Source organism: Saimiri boliviensis, chromosome X (genome assembly GCF_048565385.1).
Source record: "Saimiri boliviensis isolate mSaiBol1 chromosome X, mSaiBol1.pri, whole genome shotgun sequence".
Classification (NCBI taxonomy): domain Eukaryota; kingdom Metazoa; phylum Chordata; class Mammalia; order Primates; family Cebidae; genus Saimiri; species Saimiri boliviensis.
The window spans coordinates 8,604,311-8,627,473 of NC_133470.1; the positions used below are offsets into that span (position 1 = coordinate 8,604,311).

At 35.9% G+C, this 23,163-nt stretch overlaps 1 protein-coding gene across 2 annotated transcripts in view; it reads left to right on the forward strand.

Annotated features, from left to right (window-relative positions):
- The first annotated feature begins 203 nt into the window (after nucleotides 1–203).
- FRMPD4 (FERM and PDZ domain containing 4) overlaps nucleotides 204–23,163 on the forward strand; it is a 915,426-nt gene continuing 892,466 nt past the window's right edge. For both annotated transcript variants that reach the window (XM_074391531.1, XM_074391527.1), the window contains exon 1: nucleotides 204–476. The gene's annotated coding sequence lies outside the window, so the exon portion shown is untranslated. The remainder of the gene's footprint in view (nucleotides 477–23,163) is intronic.

Consider the following 23,163-nt stretch of genomic DNA (forward strand, 5'->3'; position numbering starts at 1 on the left):
CACCCCAACCTTATTGCTGCTGCTTTCATTTGTTTCTGTCTACCACTTCTAATTACTTAGGTCACTTCAGGCTTTAAATCTGTCTTCTAAAGTGTAACACAGCCATAATTAGGCCATATGTTAATTAGCAGGATGACACCGTGTGCCTTGTCACTCGTGAGGGATGTAGATCATCCCAGAAAGTGCCATAGAAAGGGGAGTTCAGTGAGAAGAGGAAGTCTAAGGAGGCTGGAAGTGACTCTTTGCTTAGCAAAAACTGCCTTAGCAGGAGAAAATGGCAGTGTGCAAGATGGGGAAAGGATGGGGTCACACAAAGAAAAAGAGCTAGAGTTGACCTCTTTTCCACTCTGGGAATGAGATGTAAGCTAGGAGACAAGCCTGAGGCTGAGACTCCACCAGGGATGGCAGAATCTTCTGAAGAATTGGAGGTGGTGGCTAGGGCAGAGGTCAAGGTCTTGATGGAGGCCATTGATGAGGTGAGTGTCAGACATGCCCCTATCTTTATTGCCTGGAAGTTTGTGGGGAGGCCAATCAAAAATCAAGACCAATCTCTGCTTCTATGGATACTGTCAGTGCCCTTTAGGAAATCTAAAAGAGTTGGGTCTGATTGCTTGGGACTGTTTCTATGTGCCAGTTATTTATTTCTGGTTCTTCTTGTTTTCTGTTAACTAAACTTGTTTTCTGATGTTTCTGGCATAGGAAAGTTAAAAAGGAGACTGGATAGGTCATGACTGTTTCCTGTTTCAGATACTGTCACCTTTATCACTCAGGAGACAATTTCTAGGAAACTAATTACTGAGAGAATTCATTATTGGGTGGGATGACATGTGAATTATAAAGATATTAACTTCACTCCAGTTTGCTGTCAACCCATAATGTGATAGAAACCTGTTCTGTCATCACCTAACTAATGGATGCAAGGGACTAAGGCATTCATTTTAAGTTACATATTTGTTTGGATTTTAGAAAAAGGTATTTGTCACAGGAACTCTCAAAGCCTAGCAAGGGGACATTTTGAGGGCTAAGTTTATGCTAATAATAATAATAATTATTATTTATTGCTAATATTAGTTGAGTTCCTACTATATTTCAAACCTTTACAGGCATTACTTCTAACACTCCTACAATTCAAGGAAGGTAGCATTATCCCATTTAACCTGAGGCTTACAGACACTGGATCATACTCAAAGATCACACTGCCAGCTGAGACAAAACTGAAATCTATATTTATTTTCTTTTCTTTTTTAAATTCTAAAATTTGAGCTCTTGTCATTTCCAGATAATAGATATTTTCAGCTTTGCCAGCCATACGGTATGTGTTGCAGCTACTCACAAAGGCAGCCATAGACAATTTGTAAATGAATGAATGTGGCTATATTCCAATAAAGCTTTATTTACAGACACTAAAATCAGAATTGAATATAATTTGCACATGTCTTGAATTATTATTGTTCCTGGGGTTTCTTTTCAACTACATAAAAATGGTAAAATCATTCTGTTCACAGGCCATATAAAAATAGGTGGCAACCCAGGTTTGGCCGACAGGCAATAGTTTGCTCATCCTTGCACTGTACAAATCTGCCTTTCTGACAACGTACAAAAATAATGAAGTGAAAGCAACTGAGCTACATATTTTACCTAAGGGAGCCAAGTCAAATATGTTGATGCTTATGGGACCATAGTTCTTATTCTGGCTCTACCATCAAATTAAATGTATAGGATTAGGCATGTCTTAAAAACTTTCCCAGATGAGGTTCCTAACAGCTCCACTATTCTTTCATCTTAATCATAGTTTGACTGTACCAAATGATTTCCATAAAATCACAATTTGAATCTAAGGTGACAAATTGGGTGGCGCTATCAGCAATATGGGGAATACTGGGGAAAGAGCAGGTGTGTGGGTAATGTCAAGAGTTTAACTGTGAGCCAGTTAAATTTGGGGCACATAATAGACATAAGTGGGAACAGTTGGATATAGAAATCTGGAATTCGGAGAGATGGCAGGACTTGATATTGAAATTTGGGAGTCAGCATATAGACTGAATCTGAGTACATAATGGCATTTTTTAGGACAGGTTGGCTATTGACTTTTGAGGTGGGGTAATTCTTCATCATAGGGACTCTCCTGTACATTGTAGGATGTTGAGCAGCATCCCTAGCCTCTAAGTGTTGATAGCACATTCCCCTCAGTTGTGACAACCCCAAATCTCTCCAGACATTGCCAAACGTCCCCTGGGGTGAAAGTTATCCTTGGTTGAGAATCACTGTTTTAGGCTGAGAATGGTCCTTCACGACTCCAACTTTGGAAATCAGAAAGAGGACGAGAAAATGGGAAAAGAGACCAAGAAGCAATAGTCAGTAAATAGAAAAATTCATATGCTGAGTCCCCACTATCTAGACTAGACTTGGTTTAACATTTGTTGAAAGCCAGAGGTGAAGGGTGGGCAAGAGGCAATGCTCCAGAGATTAGGGCTGAGCCACAGTGAGCACCACAATATTTTGTTGATGGGATTTCCAGTAGAGGTTAAAGGGATGGGGTAAATCAGGCTCTAAATGCATGGAACCTTAGGGTGATGCAATGGACAGGCTGTTTTCTAGTAGGGAATGTTTAAAAAAATAGATGGTTAAAAACAACATTGGGAAACCAAAGATAGAGACCTTTACGTGTTTCTTCTTCTTTCTTATTTTATTTTTAGAAATAACTCTCAGAGGATAAAACTGTTATGGTCTGGGTGAAGGAAAAAAACAAGAATAGAAATAGTTTCTATGGTTTTTGAGGAAAAGCAAAAGTACTTGAGAGATGCGGTTTTTAGCATCCTGAGCTGCAGGATGTACTCTGTGTGTGTGTGTGTGTGTGTGTGTGTGTGTGCGCGCGCACACGTGCACGCACACATGTGCGCGTGCCTAATTGTAGTAAAAAATAGTAAATGGATTGTGTGAACTCTCTCTTTATACATTTGAAAATTGAGGAGCTATGGCTTGACAAAGGCTCCATATAAAGGTTAAAAAATTTAATCCCTCATATTGAAATTAATGTCATTAAACAAGTGTGCCTCCTAGTCTCATGATTATAATATACCAAAAGAAAAGGAAATGTCTGCTTTTTCCTTTTAAGTCTTATCACATCTAAATAAGTATAATAAACTTACCTTATAACGTTATGTAGAAGTGCTTTTCAGTGTTTAATACTTAGTTGGACTTCCGTAAATGTTTAAAAATAGTAACAATACGTATCCTGATAGTGGTGGTGGTTGCACAAATTTAGACATGTAATAAAATTTCATAGAACTATATACACTGCACTTTGCACCAAAAGAGCACAGAAAAGGAGTGAAATCCAAACAAGATTATTACTTGAGTTAATACTATTGTACCAATGTCTGTTTCCTCATTTTGACAATGTGCTATAGTTATGTAAGGTGTTCTCATTTAGGAAAGCTGGGTGAAGGGTACATAGAACAACTTCTTGTGAGGCTTAAACTATTTTAAATAAAAGCTAAGACTATTGTGTAGCTCAGGATCATTTTGTTTTATTGTCACCTTTACCTCATGAATTCATTTTCATTTTTAATAGAGACTTGTATCATAAGTAAGCCAAATTATTAGATTTTATATATAAAAGACAAAATAGAATCTGATCAATATATGTTTAAGCTAATGCAATAGATTATAATCCAGATCATGAACCTAAATCGCTCTTAATAAGCATGTAGTCACGAAGTTCAATTATAGGTGAAAGTCTAAAATTAAACAGGACTGCCATTTAGTTTTTAGTTTTAGCATATTTTATTTTTGCATAGTCCAGGACTCATCTAAGTTTGCCAAAGATTGAAATATTCACACAACACATTCTTAAAGTCCCTGAGAAGTAGAAAGTAGAGGTGGCTTGCCTACTTTTTAAGGTGAGAATTTCTATTTCAGCAGACTTTGGGGAGGGCAGGCCTCTTCTATCTTGCTGATGTGCCTAAGATGGGATCTATTTATATTACAAACCATATGCAAAGCCTGGCAAGCCTCTCTGCAAATGAGCTCATCTGCTCTGTCCTAAAGGAGGAGGCTAGGAGGGGGCGCAAAGACATTAGGGACCTTTAACAATCATTATGCCTCTTGATGCTGATTGAACAGGAAAGATAAACAAAACCTATGACTTCTGACAGGAAGGATAAATAATAAATACCTGTCAAGGGGAACTACATATTCTCTTTAGTCATCCTTACAGGTCATCAAAGTCAAGTTCTTAAAGACTTGAGCACTTTTTAATAGGTTTCTCTTTTTGGCATGTTGTGCAGATTGCAAGTACAGATAATTTCAGATTTATCTTACCAAGGGGCCTTCTTCTAAGTGTGATAAATTCTTTCTGGAGCTTCATTCAAATCAACCAGTATTAATAGAACATTTAACCAGTGTTAAATAATTAGATTTGTCTGTAACGAAAGGGAGAAGAGCAGTTGATGACCTCAGAAGGTTTTCAGACAAAGAGGAAAGAGATTAGAAAACAAAGTGTATTCCAAAATGGCAAACACAATGAGAGAGGTACATACAAGATTGAGAGAGAGGTATGAGGTGGGGGCGCCATGAAATGTTTTGGACAGTGTGTGGCAAACTTGGCCTGAAAGAAGAGTGAATTCCTGGGGCATGCTGAGTTTGCCATACGATTTAACATTTTAGTGTTTTATTTAGATAGAAATTAAATATATATGTATTTTATATATAACATATATAAAAGGCATGTTTTTATATAATATACATATAAATTATATTTGATATACATTTCATAAATTATACCTTTTATACCTAAATTATACCATATATAAATTATATATATATATATATATATATATATATATACACACATTATATCATATATATAGTATAATTCTTTTTTCCTCAGTCATCTGGGTAAGTGTGAGTATGTATCTTATTGAATACTCATGGCCATATGATCTTCGTGCATCTGTGCACTGTTCAAATGAGTGATTGCGTTTAGTTTAGTTCAAATGAGTAATGTGCTTTCGTTTGAATGGATGGAAGTAGATAAGAAAACCGATTTCACAGCAAAGGGTAGTTGGGGACATGCAACTGAAAGAACCTAGACCTGAGCATCACTAGCATATGCTGAGTTCCAGTGGTTGTTTTGCACAAATGCCATCTTTATTTGTACCAAGTAGCAAGATTTCTAAGAGGATATGTAGTACTCCATATTTAATGAAGAATTTGTCCATTCTTACTTCCAGTGCCTGAATGATGTCCTGGTGCTTACTCTGCCTTTAAGGGAACCAAAAAGCTGTGCCTATGACAAATCCACTCCCCTTTCTCTATATTCCTGCCATGAGCAAGGTAGTAGAAGTCTTATTTTTTTATTTTAAATTTTTTTTCTTTGAGACACAATTGTGTTCTTGTTGCCAAGGCTGGAGTGCAGTAGCGTGATCTTGGCTCACAGCAACCTCCACCTCCCAGGTTCAAGCGATTCTCCTGTTGCAGCCTCCTGAGTATCAGCCTCCTGAGTAGCTGGGATTACAGGCACACACCACCATGACCAGCTAATTTCTTGTATTTTTAGTAGAGACAGGGTTTTACCATTTTGGCCAGGCTGGTCTCGAACTCCTGATCTCAGGTGATCCGACTGCCTCTGCCTCTCAAAGTGCTGGGATTACAGGCATGAGCCACCATTCCTGGCCAATAATAGAAGTTTTAAAACTTTAATGAAAAGGCCAAAAGAGCTACAGATGCATGGACGGTGTATCAGCAGTATGTCAATCAAATTTATATTTAATTGCTAGTAATAAAAAAATTATAAGAGAGTAGCTTAATTTATAGCTTTCTTAACTCCAGAGTGTGTAGTCCTGGGCTGTTCTGATGGTAACATGATGTAAATGGACCAATGTTCCTTTTGGCTTTCTGCTTTGTGATCTTTTGGACATGACCCTAATCTTCAAGTTCGCAATATGTCCAAACTCAAGCTATCATATTTTTATTATCAGACATGAAGAAGGGATAGAGCAGAGAAAAGAAATATGCCAACTGTGTTATCTCCATTAAAATTGCCTTACTGGAAGTCACCTTTTGTGATTATTATAACCACAAATTGTCCAGGAGTATCTCAAATATTCCTAGTTGTAAGGAAGGCTAGAAATCTTGCTGGTAGCTTGTTGCATTGTCCCCTCAAATAGTCTCAGGTTTCAACTAGTACAAAAAAAGAGAAAATTGACATTTGGGAGACAGCTAGTAGCCTCTGCAACATTGTATCTTTTATCATTAAACTTTGATCCAACACAAGCAACTGCCCACATCAGACTTTTTGATGTATGAAAAAGGAAACCTTTATTTGTTGAAGGTACTGCTATTTAGGTATCTGTTATTTGCAGCTAAACATATTCCTAATTGAAACAATATATAAACACTGTTAATTGCTGTTTAACTTTTAGAATGGACTCATTTACCAGGAATCACAAATTCCAGTATATTCAGAACTATACAGGCACTGTGAGTGAGATATACTAGTTTGAAAGGAGGAGGGCCTGCCAAACTGGCAAGTTAGTGCCCCATTGAAAGTGGGCAAGTGCTGCTGCTGCTGAACTGAGAGGGGTGTCTTTCTATAGGATTGCTAGCCCACTATTCCAAGACAGCAAATTTAAAGAGAACCAGAAAGCTAGATCTTTATGCATATTGCAAGGTCACAATTTTTTTTCACACCATAGAATGGATATGAAGAAAAGAATCTCATTACTTTATTTAGTCTGCAGTTATGGCCTTCTTCCAATCTCCTCTGCTGCTGGTTCGAGGAAAAACATAACAAAACACCAGCAACACCTAAAAGTCAATCTTGCCTAACTGTTAGTCCACTAACAGTTTTGGAAATGCTGCTGATGGTGCAGGTCTAATCTGAAAGCCAGCAGGCTCAAGCCACATGAAGAGCTGATGTCTCAGTTGGAATCTAAAGGCAGGAAAAAGTCAGTGTCCCAACTTGAAGGCAGCCAAGCAGGAGTTCTCTCTTACTAGGGGGAGGGTCAACCTTTTTGTTCTGCTCAGGCCCTCGACTGATTGGCTGAGGCTTACCCACGTTATGTAGGACAATCTACTTTATTCAGTCTACCAATTTAAATGTTAATCTAATCCACAAACACCCTCCCACAAACACCCAAAGTAATGTTTGACCAAACATTTGGGTACCCCATGGCTCAGTCAAGTTGACACATAAAATTAACTATCACAGGGGGCCTTCAACTATCATAGTATATGTGCAGCTGGCAGAGATAAACTCATGGATTACCTATTGTCAGGCTGTCATAGAAATCTATGAGGCTGAATCCTTGAAGCTTGACCTCTGTCAAGCCTAAGAGGGATATAAAGTAAACTAGAAAAATCTACTCTCAAGAAAATAGCTAGTTTAACTAACTGTTGAATACTATGCTTACTATCTGGGTGACGGGATTGTTTATATCCCAAACCTCACCATCATTCTATATACCCATGTACCAAATCTGCACATGTACTCCCTGTATCTAAAATAAAAGTTGCAATTATTTTTTAAAAAAAGAATAACCACTAGTTTTGGAGGATTAGTGTCCTGCTTCATAAGCCTATTTTCAAAGATCAGAAGATTAATATTTCCTTAGATTCTGTCTTTGAGTTTCCTCTACAATAAATTCTGGCCTCTCTCCAGACAGCTGGATGACTGAGCATTCTAGGGTGAAGGTCATATCATTGAGAAAGCAACAGAGTAAAGCACAGTAGAAATATTAAGAAAATAGGACCTTTGTTACACGTGAAATCTCTCAGTTTAAAATACAGGGAAACTCGTTCAATTTATAAATTCCTACTTAAATCAAACAAAACATATCTATATCATCTTTCACTTAGGGACCAACAGTTTGTGATCCTTGCTGGACAAATCACAGACAAGTTTTATTATGGAATCAGGTTGGCGAGGGCTGGGAAAAAGAGGTCGAGGAGAAGGGGAGAACATTACTGTTTTCCCTTATAAAATGGAGAACCAAGAGACATTGCCTATGGTGCACAGAACATGAAATAGAAGAGAAATAGAAGCATGTTTTAGAATGCTGTAAGTGGCAGCATTAGCTAATGGAGGTCTTGATCTGGAGATATAAGTATAATATATGTCAAAATATAAGTGGACCCTGAATATGAGTCAAACTATCATTTTCCTAAATGAGAAGGCTGGAAACAACTTTTCTTTTTTCAACTTGAATTTACAACATTTAAAGAAAGAGTCGAAATAGCCAATGTCTACCTATGATATTTTAAATTTTATTTATATATGTATATTTTAAACTACATGTTATATAAACTATACTGTTATACAAAATTGCTCTTTTTCACTTTCATATTTCATGATAGTTTTTTTTTTTCAACTGCCACACATGCACATTGGCATTCATTTTTCCTTCTTCTGGAGCCACTTGAAAACATAGTACCATATTTGCTTCCACTAAGTTGTTTGACTACAGTACTTTTTGAATCTGAGTTTGATGTTGCCATTAGAAATTTTATCCTAATTCACATCTGCTCATTAATTTGTAGTGAGCTCAACAACATAATCATTTAATGTATTTTAATAAAGTATTTTTTTTAAAGACTTGTATGCAGTGGCATCCAGAACTGCAGTTTATGGCCATTTCTCCAGAAATAATGACTCAATCTGTGTTAAATTTATTTACGCTCAACCATCATGTCAGGTAATCTCTATGAGCATCCAAATCTAGCTTTGGTTGAGGTCATTTCAGGTTAATGTGTCTTCCCCAAATAGTAATTTGTTGTTTGAAATTAAGTAATTGAGAGACTGCTTATAATATGAAAGTCTTAATAATGGCCTTATTTTTTATGAGAAAATTTTGAGTAAAAGCCTTGCCTTATATTTCGGTACACACAGAATTTTAGGAAGGGCTACTGGAAACTTGAGGGTAAAGGAAGTAGGTTAATTCTTCATCTGTAATTCCAAAAAAGTCAAAGAAATATGTTATTTTGATAAACAAAGAAATTGTCACCTAAAGCTCATACTATCTATCTAGAGATATTGAGACAACTACTAGATGATCAAAAACCTGTGGTGTTTTCAGTTAGTGGCTTATGGGGAGCCAGATTGGGACAGGGTAAGAGTGAGTCAAGAAATTGTTATTCATTATAAAAGCACCTGAACTGTGATATATTATAATAAAAAAATTAAAACTTAAAGCAGAGCATTATAATAGTCGAAATGAAAAATTAAGGACTGTGTCACTGGTAACGAGGATGGAAGGCAGAGGTTGACTTTAGAGCTGCCTAGGGGTAGAGTTGATGGGACTTCATGCCTGGATTATGGGGGTTCATGGAGTGGTAAGAATGCAAGATGACTTCTGTCTGGTCTCCCAGCTTTGGAGACTGGGTAAATATGATACTGAGTTGGAAATGCATGAACAGCAGAGTGAACAACAATTAAATCCACTGTGAGCACATAAACTCTTAGTATCTGTGACCTGGTTAAGTAAAGATGAGTCTGGGGCTCTTAGGACAGATATGCATTTAGAATTCATCAGCATATGAAGATAGATACAGCCATAGGACTGGATAGATTACCCAGCAAAGGTGTTTCATGTAAGGTAGCAAGGTTGGGATTGGACTTTGGGAAAACCATTATTATAAGGGAGAGGAGAGAATCCATTGAGACAAAATAGGCCAGAGATAACTGAGATCAAGACCACGAAGGGGTAAGTATCAAGGAAAAGAATATTAGCTGTTTTAGATATTGAAGGAATAGCAAGTGAAATAAGGATGGAGAAGTATCCAGTTGTTTTGGCAAAATTTTTTATATTTTCTAAACAAGGCCGTGTACTCCTTAAACGATAGATCTTTCTGTCTGCAAACAGTTTAGAAGAACCTCTTGGGAAAACTATGACTTATGACTGTTTAGTTAAAATAAACTGAATAGCCTTCAACAGGAAAATGACCTTGGAACAAACTAATGAATGTCCTTTTTGGCCAAACTTGCCCATAGCCCTGCACAGTGGTAGCCTCACCAGCACCTAAACCGAACTCCTGTTTTTGTTCTCCAGGAATTCAAGGCAAGGTTGCTCTGAGCCATGCTTGCTTTTCTCTCTGGTTCTGTTATGTTATTGCTGATCCCTACCTCATTTTCTTCCAATGCCCATCTGTTTTGCAAGAGCTTCACATTTATTGGTGGCATTCTCTGTTGAACAGACAACAGATTTGCTTCCAGACACTACTCTCTTTCTGATTCCCACAGATATATCTAATGGGCAACAACTATGAGAAGACAGATGTCTCAATGCAAGGAGGACTCTCAGACAAAGTGATTCTAGGAGATATTGAAAGAGTTAATCATCAAAGAGGCACCAAATTTCCATTCTCTGAGCATCATCCAGCACAGACTAGATGACCTTTCAGCAGTTGTGCTGCAGAGGAAAGAATTCATCTATCAGAATTCATCCATTGGATGACCTTTAAAAATACCTTTCTGTCCTAAGTGTCAGTGGTCCCTCGATATCAAACAAAGCATAGAAATCAGGGAACCTCAGGGTTGGAAGGGGCTTGAAGAGGTCATTTGATTCACTTTCTACCAAATAAATATGTCCCTTTTACTTCCTTATTAAAGAGGAGCATTCCAACTACTTTTTAAAACTAATAAACTTTAGTTTTTAGAACCATTTTAGGTTCACAGCAAAATTGGGTAGAAATTACAGAGTTCTCAAATATTCCATGCTCTGCTACACACCGGCACAGACTCCTTCATTATTAGCATCCATCACCAGAGTGGTACATTTGTTACAATCAATTAACCTACATGGATATATCATCACCCAGAATCCACAGCTTGTGTTAGACTTCACTCTTCTTGTTGTACACTCCATGGATTTTGATAAATATATAATGACATATATCCACCATTGTAGTGTCAAACAGAATAGTTTCACAGCCCTAAAAGTTGTTTGTTTTCTGCCTATTCATCCTTTTCTCCCTACTAACCCATGACAACCCCTACTACTTTTACTGTGTCCATAGCTTTGCCTTTACCAGAATGTATGTAGCCTTTTCAGATTGACTTCTTTCACTGAGCAATATGCACTTCAATTTCCTCCTTGTCTTTTCATGGCTTGATAGCTCATTGCTTTTTAGTACTAAATAATATTTCACTGCCTGGATGTACCACAGTTTCTTTATCCATTCATTTACTGAAAGCCATCTTGGTTGCTTCGAAGTTTTGACAATTATGAATAAAGCTGCTATAAACATCTCTGTGCAGGTTTAGTGTGGACATAGATTTTCAGTTCATCTAGATAAATATCAAAGGGCATGATTGCAAGATCATATGACAAGAGTATGTTTAGTTTTGTAAGAAATTGCTAAACTGTCTGCCAAAATGGCTGTACCATTTTTCTTTTTTTTTTCTGCTTTTTTTTAATTGCATTTTAGGTTTTGGGGTACATGTGATGAACATGCAAGATTGTTGCATAGGTACACACATGGCAGTGTGGTTTGCTGCCTTCCGTCCCCTCACCTGTATCTGTCATTTCTCCCCATGCTATCTCTTCCCACCTCCCCACCCCCCCGCCCCTCCCCCATTTCCCCCCAACAGACCCCAGTGTGTAGTGCTCCCCTCCCTGTGTCCATGTGTTCTCATTGTTCAACACCCGCCTATGAGTGAGAATATACGGTGTTTGATTTTCTGCTCTTGTGTCAGTTTGCTGAGAATGATGGTTTCCAGGTTCATCCATGTCCCTACAAAGGACGTGAACTCATCGTTTTTGATGGCTGCGTAATATTCCATGGTGTATATGTACCACATTTTCCCTATCCAGTCTATCATCGTTGGGCATTTGGGTTGGTTCCAGGTCTTTGCTATTGTAAACAGTGCTGCAATGAACATTCGTGTGCACGTGTCCTTGTAGTAGAATGATTTAGAATCCTTTGGATATATACCCAGTAATGGGATTGCTGGGTCAAATGGGATTTCTATTTTTAGGTCCTTGAGGAATCGCCACACTGTCTCCCACAATGGTTGGCTGTACCATTTTTCATTCCCACCAGTAACGAATGAGAGTTCCTTTTGTTTCCTATCTGCACTAGTATTTGATTTTGGATATTGGCCATTCTTGTCTTCTTTTTGAATGCTCCCCAAAATGATAAAGCACCATGCCAGAAATTCAGGATACTTTTAGTGGCTGGGAAAAGTAGAGCTTTACAGAAGAGTTAGCTGAAATAAAGAATGTTTGCAGCTTCTCCACCTGGACACAGGGAGAGTTCAGTCTGGGTTTTGGACAGTGCACGTTCCTGTAGGACAGAGCTCACTGAATATCTGTTTCCTTCCCTGCAGTTTACAGCTTCTCTTATAGTTGGGTTGGAGCATGTTATTGATCTCAGGACAATGGGAATATGAGCAGAAGTGAAGCCTCACTGCAGGTCAGGGTCACTGAAGAGTCTATGAGTTTCTTCCTTTTTCTGTTTCTTATGTTCGGAGACCTTGGAGTATTCTGTGATACAGACAAACAGCTGTGACAGAGCCTATGAGCTTGAGCCCCAGAAAGACTGTGTGAAACAGAGATCCCTCTGCACTGGGACATACATCTGGAGTAAGAAATAAACTTTGTTGTATTAAGCCACTGAGATTCCAGGGTTGTTACCTTCACATAGCCTAGCCTTACCTGACTAGTATGCCTCTCTTTCCTGACCCTTAAGTTCTCTCTTGGCTCTTAGTCCTTTTCTCTCCATCCAGTTGTAACTTCCTTGTGTGTCTATGCTAAACTTTACTTCAGACCACTTAAGTTATATTTAACCTGACCCATCTCAACGAGCAATCTATCCATGTCAGTAAGATTTTCCAAGCCACCCTGTTCATTTCTGGGGGCAGATCTTTGTCTTTGGACTCTGTAGGAATTTATATGTTCACTCTTCTGCCCAGCCCTTCTACTGATTCTCCAAGTATATCTCAGAGTCTCATGGATACACGGGTTCCAGTCTTGATCTCCCTTGGTGACAATACCCTCACTTGACAATTACCACATAAGACCATACCATCTGATTTTAAAAGAGTCTAAATGATGTCTCAGTTTTTTCTTTAAGTGAGCTTAATGTGCTTCATGAAAATTGTCTTGTATTTATTTGGTCAACCTCCATTCTCTGGAGTTGTGAAAATATATTCTTCCATGTGATAGACTTGCAGGTAGCTGAAGATGGAAAGCTATCATATTTCTTTAAATTTCTTCTCTTATCTAGGGTGTTTGTTTTTATCCAGATGAATATATATATAGATAGATAGATAGATACATATATATACACACATATATATAACAACAGTGAAACCTTCTTAATGATAAGAAAATAGAATGATGAAGAAAAAAGAAAATAGAATGATGGAAGGATATATATTTCAGTTCATCAATATAATTATAACTAATATTACACATTAACACAAGAGGAATGAATTTATTTTAAAAAGCATAACACATGCATAGGCTGAATGATTATACCTATAATCCATCTGCTTTTTATACTTTTAGTTTTTTTAGTAAGATTTCACTTGGGGTTGAAACTTGGCAAAGTCTTAGTCTGACAGCAATTTTTAAAATGTAAAATGTGAGAAGAGGAGAAAAAGATCTGTCATATTTTTTTAATTATAAAAGCACAAGGCAAGGAATAGTTCCTTTATCTTCTTTTCCCTTTTATGAACTTGGGAAGTCACAAAAAATGAAGGGTTGGAAAAATATAACCCTAGCACCTTTCAGCTTTTTTTAAAAAACTTGCTCTATGAATTAAAATGCGAGAAGTAACCACTGACCACTGACTTCTTTACAGAAGTCGAAGAGGCCATTGTAATTTAAAAAGTACACTGAGAAGAGCCCATTCTGCCATGATATTTTCCCAGTGTTTCTTGCCTTCTAAAGCCAGAAGGACTATATATTTCTTTATAAGTTTAGAAGGGCTCTGGGAGCTTGTTATTGTCATATTGTTCCATTGAGCTCAGATGCCTTTTTCTATCTAATCTTATCACTATCCAGCTTTCTCTCCCTCTTCTATCTCCTCCTTCTTATCAAAGCATCCAGATAGCACCAAGGCAGCAGGGCTAAGGGAACAGGTATGTGCATAAATAGAGAAGATGAGAAATAAGCATGTATAACGTGGCATCATAGGAAGTGGAATGGGAGGTAGGGCCTTGGAATGAGCAACATTGAGCAGGGGTACTATAGGGTCAAGTGGCCTGAGTAAGAAGCCAATTTGGGTAGCCAGGTTACTACTTTCTCTCCTTTCTGTCTGCCTTCTTCTTTTATTTTTTCCTGATTTATTTCCTTGTCCCCCTCCCCAACATGTTACTTCATTTCCTCTCTTTCCTTTCAACCATTTTGTCCTTTGTCTGTTTCCCCCAGTTTTTACTAGTCTTCTTTCTGGTAACTCCTGCCCTGTTCCTCGTATTATCACATGCCATGCTGTGCAGGAAAAAGTTAATAGAGTAGGCCTGACAGTGCTATTTTTAAAAGGACCTCTTTCGACATTGGTGCTTGGCTGGTGCCTGGGAACTTTCATTTGAAATATTCTCTAAGTCATAGGTTTTTTGCCCATGTAGGGCACTAAACACCAGTTTCCTTCTTATAGTAGTGGTAGCAGGTTTTTGTGCCTACATGATGATAGAAACTTTGGACTCTTAATCTCAAGCAGTGGAAAAAAACAGTACACATGTATTAGTAGATCTCACTGCTAGAGGAGGGAACATAGGAAACCTGTGCAAGGATTCCTCCAGATTCCCCCTGACATATCTTTTCCTCTTGGTGATTGCTGTAATAAGCTCTAACCATGAATAAAACTATTTATGGGTCCTGTGAGTCATTCTAGAAATTACTAAATGCGTGGATGGTGTTAGGACCTCCGAAACACATACCAAAGGTAATGTTTTGCCTGGCCCATCTTTGTTAGCTTCAAAGTGGTATTTAAAAGGCAGATAAAGGACCACCGAGTTTTTTCCTTGTGAAAATTATTATTATTTCCCATTGGAAAGAGACTTATTTTAAAATTAGAGGTGAGGGTGAATGTTGACTACTATGTACCAGGCACTGTACTAAGTGCTTTATATACATGTGTCATTTAAACAACTCTGTGAGGTAGTAATTATCACTCCTACTCTGAACGTGAGGAAGTTGACTCACCAAAGATTATGAAGATGGGGGCTGGAGGAGGCAGTACTTCAGAGGTTTAGTTCATTTTAAAGAGTATTTATTGAACAACTAGTATATACTAGGCACTATGCTATATACAAGAGAAAGTGATGAATGAAACACAGAACAAGCTACAGAGTTGTTTAGGGAGGAAACAGTCAGATAAACCTAATTGTTACACTCTGATGAGAACTATGCCTGGGGTGCTATAGGATTAAAATCTAAATCTTTCTGATGGCAAATGTATGCTTTTTCTTCTTAGTGTTCATTATTGCTATATCCTGCCTTTCTTTCAAAGAAAATGAACAATGAGGAAATTTAAAAGTTCTATTTCATTATCAATTATTATTAGGTTTTAAAAGCTAAGAGAATATGTTCATGATAAAAAGTTCTGACAGTTCCAAAAAGTGCAAATTGAAAAGTCAAAATCTACATCCTTTTTCAACAGTTTTCTCCATTCAATTCCCTTGTTGGAACCACTTTTTTGTTTTCTCATTGTCCTACTCATTGCCTAATACTGTGAAATATCAAGTAAAAATATGTGAGCCCAACAATATTGAAATTTAATCCTTGAAATAACAAATCACTTTTCTCATAGCCTTTCGGGGCAGAGTTTAAGCATCCTGAGTGGCCGTGGCCATGCTGGGCTGAATTTGCATTTATGACTATGAATTATATTACTATGAATTATATTTTAGTTTATAATTCAGTTCATTTTTAAACTGAAAAAGAATTGTATTTCAGTACATTTATTTTTCATTAAAAATACTACTTGTCAATTCTTCAAGTTAGGAGTCCTAAATATTTATATTGATGTTGAATTTTGAGGAAATTATTTTGGAATGTCCTTATATTCAGTTTTTCCAAAAGCTGAGATTATACATTTCTTGTATCTTTGATCTGAAAAAGCTTAGCTTCCTAAAGATGTGGCAAAAGAATAGTGCAACAAAAACAGATTCATGTTCAACTACTGCAAAAATAGATAATAGTGGGTAGAAATGATACATTTTATGAAGAATAAATTTATGTCATGATTTACATTAGGACTGGAAGGAATCTTAGAGCTCACTCAGCATGTCCCCTCATTCTACATGTCAGACTCTTTAAACTGCTAATGATGAAAAGCAGACGTGAATAGTAACTTACAATAAGATGTAGTTTGTTTGTTTGTAAATTCTAGAGGCTATTTTTGTTTGCCCCTGAATATGAGTATTCTTGGTTATGCTTAGGAAATTTGCAGCAGTATAAGCTTAGTAATTAATAAGTAGAAAAGCCACTATGTTAGATCTGATTTAAGAGAATGATTCAGTCTCACCAACCTTATTCCTATGAATTTAAAGCAAATACGCTCAGTTCAAATTAAATCATTAAGAATCTAGCACAGACTCTTGACCTATATTCTAAGGTACTCTAAATTCCATGGGGAATAAGACCCCCAACATGAAAAATTAGAAAGCAATATCAGAGCTCAAATATGACACACAGACAAAAGATGCTATAAGGATATTCACATATTTTTACAGGTTGAAGAAGACACTTTTTTTTTTTTTTTTTTGCATTTGGCATCTTGTCTACATTGATACCATAAGTGTTCTTTTTTAATAAAGTTAATGCACACATCAAAGCACAACACAAAGATCTACTATGTATTTACAAGGCACCAACCCTTTCTCACCTATAATGTGAATTATGCAAATCAATGGAAAGCATATCAATATCCCCCCACCCCCCAGAAAACTATAATATGAATATACACTTTAGTTCAGTACAATTCATGAAAGGTTAGCCTGAGAATAGCAAAATAATCCAGATGGCTCTTACAGTATAGAGACTGTAAACATTTAGTAGCTGCCTTTAGGATTAGTGTATTGTGCAAAAGTTATTATTCTGGGGGTAGGAATCAAAATGGCAAAAACAAACTATATTAAATGAAGAAGACACTTTTATTATTTGTTAAATAAAGATTTTACATTAACCCCATGATTTTCCTTTTTGTATTTTTAGTGAATGTATAGAGTTGTGTAGCCACCATTTCAGTCTTAGTTTAGAATTAACCCCAAAATCTTTCTTGAGCCCATTTTTAGTCAATCCCCACCCTCATGCTCCTCACTTCTGCTGCCACCAGACCCAGGTAACCACTGATCTGCTTTCTATATCTACATATTTGCCTTTTGAAAATTTCGTATATATAGAATTGTACAATATGTACTATTTGGTATCTGGTTTCTTTTAATGTCATGTTTTTGAGGTTCATCCATGTTGCAGCATGTATCAGGGGTTTGTTTCTTTTTATTGCTGAATAATATTCCATTGTATGGATATACTACATTTTGTTTATGGAATCACCAGTTGATAGACATATAGGTTATTTAATTTTTGACTATTATAAATAATGCTGCCATGAACATTCATATACAAGTATTTATGTGGATATATGTTTTTATTTCCCTTGGGTAGATTCTTGGAAGTAGAATTGCTGGCTTGTGTATTAGTTTATGTTTACATTTTAAGAAAACTGCCAAACTGTTTTTTAAAAGTAACTGTACCATTTTACATCTCCATCAGTAGTATCTGAGGGTTCTAGTTTCTCCAAATCCTCACCAACACTTGTTATTGTTTTTCTCTTTCATGGTAGCCATTCTAGTGTGTGTGTCATGGTATCTTCTTTTGTTTTTTATTTGCATTTCCTTAATGACTAATGGCATCCTTTCATATACTTATTAATTATTTGTCTTTTTTGGTGAAATGCCTATTTACATCTTTTACCCATTTTTAAAATTGAGTTGTTTGACTTTTAATTACTGTTGCAAGAGTTCTTTACATATTCTATATAAAAGCCCTTTATTAGATATATGCTTGGTAATATTTAATCCTTTATGTGGTTTGTCTTTTAATTTTTAATTTTGTCTTTGAAGTGAAAAAATAGTTTAATTTCAATAAAGTCCAATTTTTAAGTTGAAGGTCATGAATAGTTGTTTCTGTTTTTTTCTAAATTTTTTTTATAGGTTTATCTCTTACATTTAGGTCTAGGATATACTCTGAGTTAATTTTTGTGTATCGTATGTGGTAAGCCTCTAAGTTCCTTTTTTTTTTCTTTCTTTTTTTGCCAATTGATTCTCAATTTTCCTGGCACCATATGTTGTAAAGTCTGTTTTTTTATTTTTTCTCATTGAATTGTCTCAGTACCTTTGTTGAATGTAAATTTACCACAAATGAAAGGGTTTATTTTTGGTCTCTCAGTTCTGTTCTGTTGATCTATATACTTATCATTGTGCCAATCTCATATTGTTTAGATTACAGTTGTTTTACAGTAAGTTTTGAAATTGGATATGTAAGTCCTTCAACTTTGTTCCTCCTTTTTCAATAATATTTTAACTCTGCATTTCCATATAAATTTTATGACCAGTTTGTTAATTTCTATAAAACGGTGTGATGAGATTTTAATAGAGATTATATTGAATCTGTAGATTAGTTTGGGGAGATTGCCATTTTAACAGTACTGTTTCAATTCACTAATATGGAATGCTTCCCTATTTGTTTAGATTTTTCCCTAATTCTCTCAGCAAATCTTTTGTTAAATGCATTCCCACATTTTTAAATTCTTTTACATTATATTGTGGATGGATTTTTAAAATTTTCATTTTTAGATTATTCATTGATAGTACATAGCAATACAATTAATTTTTTTAGTGATCTTGTATTTTGTAAACTTGCTAGACTTGTATGTTAGTTGTAGTAATTTTTGTGTAATCTTTAGGAATTTTTAACGTGGGATCATATAACCTCAAAATAATTGCATGCCTTTTTTTCTAATCTCTCTCTGTGTGTATGTGTGTGTGTGTGTGTGTTTAGTCTCATTGCTACCAACTAGAACCTGCAGTACAATTTTGAATAGAAATGGCAAGGATGTGCATCCTTGTTTTGTTCTTAATCTTACAGTAAAACTTTCAGTCTTTTACTACTGAGTATGATGGTAGCTATAAGTGATTTTGTGCCCTTTCTCAGGTAAGGATGGTCCTTTATATTTTTATTTTACTGAGAATTTTTGTTATGAATAGGTGGTAGATTTTGCTAAATACTTATCTACTGAGATGGTCACGTGATTTTTTGTCCTTTATTCTATTATTATGGTGTATGAAATTAGTTGATTTCCAATATGTTAAATATACCTTCTATTCCTAAGCTATATTACATTTGGCTATCTTATATAATCCTTTTTACATGTTGCTGAATTTGGTTTGATTACATTTTGCGGAGGATTCTTGTATCTATGTTCATGAGGAATATTGGTTTGTAATTTTTTTGTGTATGTGGTATCTTGGCCACTTCTCTATAGTCTGAAAGAATTTGTGAAGGTTTAATCCTATTTTTTTTGTTTAATGTAGAATTTTTGGCAATAGTATATCTGCTTTTCCTACTCTCTCTTTTCTTTACTATTAGTGTCACATATATTATAACTCTATAGGATATAAATTCTACAAAACAGTGTTATACTTTTTCTTATGTTCTTTAAAGAAGTTTAAAGAAGAAATAAGAAAAAATATATATTCATTTATAGTCTTTGATACTTATTCATGTATTTAGCATTTCTTTCTTTTTTTAGAGACAAGTCTTGCTTTGTCACCCAAACTGGAATGTAATGATGTGATTATAGTTCACTGTAAACTTGATCTCCTGGGTTCCAGTGATCCAAGTAGCTGGGATTACAGACATACATGACCACACCCAGCTAGTTTTTTATTTATTGTAGACATGGGGTGTTCACTAGGTTGTTGTTGAACTTCTGGACTCAGGTAAGTCTTCTGCCTTGGCCTTCCAAAATCACTTGGGATTTCAGGCATGAGCCACTGTACCTGGCCTTTTAACATTTCTTATGTTCTTCATTTCATCCCATGGATTTCATTTACTATCTTATGTCAGTTCCTTTTAGCTAGAAGGATTTTCTTCAACATTCTTTTGTAAGGCAGATTTGATAGTTGTAAATTCTTTATTTTTTTTTTGAGACATTGTCTGACTCTGTTGCCTAGTCTGGAGTTCAGTTGTGTGATCTCAGCTCACTGCAACCTCTGCCTCCCAAGTTCAAGTGATTCTCATGCCTCAGTCTCCTGAGTAGCTGAAACTACAGGCATGTGCCACCATATCCAGCTTTTTTTTTTTTTTTTTTTTTTTTGATTTTTAGTAGAGACAGGGTTTCACTATGTTGGCCACCCTAGTCTTGAACTCCTGACCTTAAGTGATCTGCCTGCCTCAGCCACCCAAAGTGCTGGGATTACAGGGATGAGGCCACCACAACCAGCCTAATAGTTATGAATTCTTTACATGCTTGTTTATCTAGGAATTTCTTTATTTCACCCTTATTTTTGGAGGATTTTTTTTTTCTGAATATAGAATTTGTGGTTGACATTTTATTTTATCTTTTTCTAGCTCTTCAGATACTTCATTCTACTTTGGGATGGTTAATTTTATGTGATACCTTCACTTGGCCATTAGGTGCCCAGACTTTTAGTCAAACATTTACTCTGGGTGCATCTCCTATTGTTTCTGTGTCTCTGAAGAACCCTAATATGCACTATTTTGTGTTTCTGATGAGAAATTAGCTTCTAATAATATTATTTTTTCTTTATATGTAGTGATGGTTAGGTTTTCTTTCGCTGCCTTCAAGACTTTCTATTTGCCTTTTTGTCATGTTGTTAATTTATTTGTGTTTGTCTTACTTGGAGTTTGTTGAGCTATCGCATTTATAAATTAATATTTTTAATCAAATTTAGGAAGATTGTATCCATTATTTTTGTAAATATATTTGTTCCTTTCTCTCTTTTCCCCTTCTGGTGATCCCATTATGCATATATTGTTAGATTTGATGTTGTACCACAAATTTCTGTATACTCTTTCTTTTCCCCTCTGTTCTTCAGATAGGACCATTTCTATTTAGATGTTCTGTGAGCTTAAGTATACTGTTCAGCCCATCCATTGAAATTTCTGTTTAATTTCTTACACTTTTCAACATCAGAATTTCCATTTGGATATAATGACTATCTCTTTGTTGAAACTCTTCATTCATTGAGCTATTGATATCATACTTTAATTATTTCATTATGGTTTGAATGCATTCATAATAGCTGCCTTAAAGTTTTTGCTAAATCTGGCATCTGGAGACATGCAGAGACAGTTTCTATTGACTGTTTTCCCCCTCATTATGGATCCCTCTTTCATTCTTTCAAGCCCCAGGTAAGATTAACACAAAGAAATTAACATGTGACAAAAAGGCAAATATGAAATCTTGAAAGCAGCAGCAGAAAATCTAGTCACTACCTATAAAGAAAAATAATATGATTAGCAGGAAGAAAAAAAAACAAATATGTTCTTTCTTTTTTGGAATACTGGACATTTTAGACAATATATTTTAACAACTCTGATTTCTTATTTTTTCCCTAGAGGGCTTCTGTGTTTGCTAATTGTTCTCTTTGGATTTATTTTATTTAGTAACTTGCCTGCACTAAATTTGTAGAATTGCCCTACCTGATGCTTTACCCTTAGATTTGTGGCTGTTGATGTCTCTACTGTTTTTCCTCTCATTTTAACTTTTTTAACCTGGCTTTCTAATTGACTTAAACTGAACATCCAGCAAAAATTGGTCAGAAAGTTGTGCTTAGGTTTTTTTTAGCAGGCTTTCTACTGTCTGCCAGTAAACCTGTTTGTGGGCTAGGGAGTACATTCAGTTCATTTTTAAGTTTTCCCCAACCTGTTTTTTTTTTTAAATATTCACTGGGCCCTCTTGGATCTCCTTTGTGTATACATGCAGACTCTTTCATCCAGGGATATGTGGGTGGTTTGGGCCCACTCCAGTGTCTGTTGTGCATGTGCAGACTCTCCAGTCAATTTGGAATAGATAGGGTGGTCATCAAGCCCCTGAGGGATGATTCACTTCTAGGAACTCCCTGTTACATCCCGTCCTAACCTACTAGTACATTGCTTGCTGCAAATAAAACTGCAACTTCAGGCTTCCAGAGCCATTGGTCTTTCGTATTCCCCGGTAATTGAGATCACTCTAATTCAGATCATTTTAACTGACTATATTCAATATCTGCTATAGCTAACATCGTACTCAATGGTGAAAGACTGAAAGCTTTTCTTCTAAGATCAGGAGCAAGAGAACAATGCCTGCTTTCATTACTTCTATTTAATATAGTACTGGGAGTCCTAGTATGAGCAGTAAAGAAGAAAAAGGGATAAAATATATCCAAATTGAAAGACAAGAAGGAAAATTATCTCTGTTCACTAGTGGCATAATCTTACATGTAGAAAACCATAAGGATTCCACAACAAATCTGGCAGAACTAATACATGGAATCAGGAAAGTTGCAGAATACAAAATCAACATGCAAAAATCAGTTGCATTCCTATATAACAATGATCAATCTGAAAAGGAAATTTAGAAAAGAATTTCATTTACAATATCATAAAAGAATAAAATACTTAGAAATAAACCTTATACAAAAATTAACTCCAGTTGGATTACAGATTTAAACATAAGACCTAACACCATAAAAACCCTAGAAGAAAACCTAGGCAATATTATTCAGGACATAGGCATAGGCAAGGACTTCATGACTAAAACACCAAAAGCAATGGCAACAAAAGCCAAAATAGACAAACAGGATCTAATTAAACTTAAGAGCTTCTGTACAGCAAAAGAAACAAGCATTAGAGTGAACCAGCATCCAACAGAATGGGAAAAGGTGTTTGCATTCTACCCATCTGACAAAGGGCTAATATCTAGAATCTACAAAGAAGTAAAGCAAATTTACAAGAAAAAAACAAACAACCCTATCAATAAGTGGGTGAAGGACATGAACAGACAGTTTTCAAAAGAAGACATTTATGTGTCCAATAAGCATATGAAAAAATGCTCATCATCACTGGTCATTAGAGAAATGCAAATCAAAACCACACTGAGATACCATCTCATGCAGTTAGAATGGTGATCATTAGAAAATCTGGAGAC